A 3,843-nucleotide genomic window follows, 5' to 3' on the forward strand; every position below is an offset into this window, starting at 1 on the left:
TGCCTGTTACAACCCGTGCTCCGCACATGAAGGCAGTATCAAGAAGCCAGACGATTGTTTCCGAAAATATGCGCAACACTACAACGCAGACATGGCGCACTTATAAGCAAGCACAAACTAACACTACCCGTACCTGCTGGATTCCACCATTTCAGGAGCCCAGCAGACTCACCACTTCCAAAATGCAAATATTGCGGACAACGACCCAACACAGAAAACATACTTTGGTACTTCTATCCCGCCCTACCCCACTTCCCCTCAGAAACCCAACTCTCCGTGGCCCGTAACGCTGATTCGAGCCTCAAAAATTCCTTGCTGTGTTCATCGAATTGACACTGTAGAACGCAGCAAGCAAGAATCTGGACTGAGGGTTCCTGATTAATCTCAGAAAATCTGCGATCAAGTTTTCTCTCCCTTTCCTTGTCGGTGTTGTCCACGAGTTAGCTATCATTGCTTTTAGTGGCACCTAAAGATTTCTATTGAGAGGAAGCTACAGCTCAAGACTGACTCCGATTTCCTTATTAAGATGCCTGTAAAACAGACGAATGCTTTTATAAGGCAAGCACTTCACCAACTTGAATGAAATTTGATGCATTGGAGCAAAAGGTTTAAATTCTTGCTACATTTTGAAGCATATTTTTGATCTAGGACCTTAAAGTTTATTTTCCGTTCACTTTCATTTCGATTGGCCTTATAATTTCCACATTTTCATTAACAAAATCAATTTACCCAATGTTTTCCTTAGCTTCATTGTGTGCTAGCTTCACATGATTGTAAAATCCAGCCGGATTAAATCTCTCTTGTGCGTGCGTATGTGAGTTTGTGCGTGCGTCTGCGTGAGTTTGTGTTTGTGTGTGCTTGCTTGCGTGCGTGCTGAATTTGAGTTTGCTTCAAAATTGACTGAAACCTTATGCGGGTTTAGTTGGTCGAGAGCAACGCGCTTGTGCATGCCTCAATATTCCGGTACACGTGAGAAAAGTGATGGCTGCCTCCTCAAGAGCAGGTGTGCATGGCCACGGTGGATAGGAAATCGAGCACTTTGTTGGTAGCCCGTTCAGTGTCCAAGGGCAATTCAAGAATACTCAGCGCGACGAAATCGAATGGGATCGGATGTTGGGGCAGGCACATTTTTAGTAAATAAGGTCTTTAGATATCCCAAAACACTGCCCTTCTCTTTGGAACTATGTTTTTTAAAGATTATTTATTTCGCCCATAGCTTCAATCACGAAACGTGACGCAAATGGCAAAACAAAACGAGAACAGTTGCTTATTAAAGCGAAGCTTAATTCTATGCGAACACTTCCGTACTTTGTTGACCATGGCAGCTGTTGCTGCTCTCTTGCCGAATATAGCTCACGCGAAGGAAGGTTCTCAATAGTCTTGATGTCTGCACGGCTATGCTTCAAAACACGGCAAACAGTTTAATAGGATCGAAATCAAAAGCTTCGCTTCACATAGGTGCCGTGCAGTATGTGCGCGATGGATCTGCATAATCTTTACATATGTTTCTTTCACCTTACGTTAAGTTTGCTTGAGGAGTGGGCGACGCATGAGCTCAGGCGTATAACCCACATAATTCACAGCACTTTTACGTCGCAACATCTGCTCATGACAGAAAATTCTTTTCATACGAGAGTGAGCCCAAATAACTTTTTTTTTTGAATAAGCGAAGCGCGAAGGGAGCTAAAGAAACAAAGCGCACAAGTGGCCACGATGTGTACAGACTTGCAGGCAGAATCATATTACAAGCATACATGATAAAAGAAATTTGAGAAAACACTGCACAATACACGATGATATCCTGTACTGTGAGTAGTGTGACAGATGCACATACCAGGCCAAGACAAATATAACGTTGCAACCCTAAGGAGCGCCGATCGCTGCATTGTGTAAGCCGATCTGACAATGGAGATGACAAAAAAAAAATGCAGCATCTCTGATTTCTGTTCCTCGAGCAATAGCATAGCAACACGTTAGGAAATAGAGAATATGTTATTTCTTTTGTAGTCTTTTAAGTCCGTCAGTTCGCTTCTTCATTCGAATGAACAAGCTCATACGCGTCAACGATTGTGCTCGTTTGTTAGCCTTAAACCAAGCGACTTGAGTGTGAGCTTGTTGCCACCTCGAACAGCGCAGATTAAACCAACGCAGCATGACCGACCGATAAAAACTTTCGTTCGGCTGTGTGGAGAAGCGAAATACGTCAACAACAACAACTTTATAAAATAAAATACCTAAGCTTTGCAAAGGCAAGGGGTTAAGAGACGTTGAAAAGCCGGATGTGAAGCCGAGATTGCAGTCAACTTCTCAACAAAAGGAAACTGAAAATAGAATTCGTGGTTGCGCCTCCAAGTGAACCTTTCGTTTTTCTAACTTGAAACGTAGCGGACAAGAAGGAAACTTGTGGCCAGCCTTCTCGCCATATACCGTCAAGTCCGTGTGGAGACCACATTACAGGTAACCAACCATTACGAAAACCTGTCACTAGCTCGGCGATGCGATGTGGGTCTTCTGAAGAGCACTTGGTCCCACGAGTGGGCGAGCGCATACAGTGAAGTTCAGCGACCCACGATGTCAGAGCCAGAATATAAGTCTGCTGATGAAACCTGTGTTTAATAAACTTGGGTGCACAATAGACGACTTACAATGACTTCCAAGTGACTTCCAATGACTTCGTTCGCAACGTCAACGTGTCAGCCAGCAGTGATAAAATTTTGATGCTGCTCAAGTGTACCACGATCTGCTGCACGTTCTTCTTCTCCTTGTCACTATGCGGCGCGATTTTGTAATAAAATATATGTGCTAGCTGTCAACCTCTGTGTTTGCAAGCGCACATGTTGTTTAAATGATGACACCGTGGAAACCTTAGTCACCGAAAGGGCCTACAGTACCCATTATCAAAATAAACTCCAATGAATAAACAATGTGGAAAAAATAAACAGAAGAAAAAGGAAAGAGAGGGCAGAAAGAAAAAATAGCATAGGAATGCAGCATCACTTAACTACACAATAGCCTACAATATGCACAGCCAGAGCGCACTGCATGCATGGGTACATGCGGACGTCCACTGAGTACGTGCGTTATAGGACAGTATGTATCAGTACAGTCACTGTATGAATTACGAACACTATTTCGATGAACTCGTATTACCGTGAGAAGGCAGCTACTTCCTCGTTGAGGCACGAGGAAAGGCGAGCAAAACAAACCTTTCAAGCTTACTGCTTGATTATTATAGATACAGGAGACAGAAATGTTAACTTACGCAGCATTATACATAGTAGATAGTGCTTTTCCAATATCACGTAGGTGAGTGCTACGCCGTCAACGGATGCCTGACAAACGTAAAATGAAGCAGCAGCTAAGATGCGGGGCGATGCCGCGTTGAAGTTCTCGCACCAGAATCACGCGACGTCATGGAACTTTTGCAGCTTCTACACGGTGCTATAGCGCCAAGTGCTTATAGCTAGGCAATGAATTATGTAATCTGTAAAAGCGCATTGTGCCTTTATTGTTTTCTTCCGATTATACTCAACAGCTTGCAGGCGAATAAATACATGCATGCATGAGTTTTGAAAGAGAAGGTAACCCCGTCTAAACTGGTCTAACATTTTCTCTTCAGAGTCCCTTTAATATCGTTTCAAGGCTGACTACCGGAGTGCATCCACGCAATCGCGACGCAATCTCACGATTACATGCATTATGCTGTCCGACCACGTTGGAAGCAACCAACCACAGCGCTGTCATAGTGCGATTGCGACGGCCCTGAAGCGAAATCCAGGAAGAAACGCAGGACATCATTCCCGGTAACATATAAAGAAAGAAACGACATCAAGAAACCCTTCG

Source organism: Dermacentor albipictus, chromosome 10 (assembly GCF_038994185.2).
Source record: "Dermacentor albipictus isolate Rhodes 1998 colony chromosome 10, USDA_Dalb.pri_finalv2, whole genome shotgun sequence".
NCBI classification, from domain to species: Eukaryota; Metazoa; Arthropoda; class Arachnida; order Ixodida; family Ixodidae; genus Dermacentor; species Dermacentor albipictus.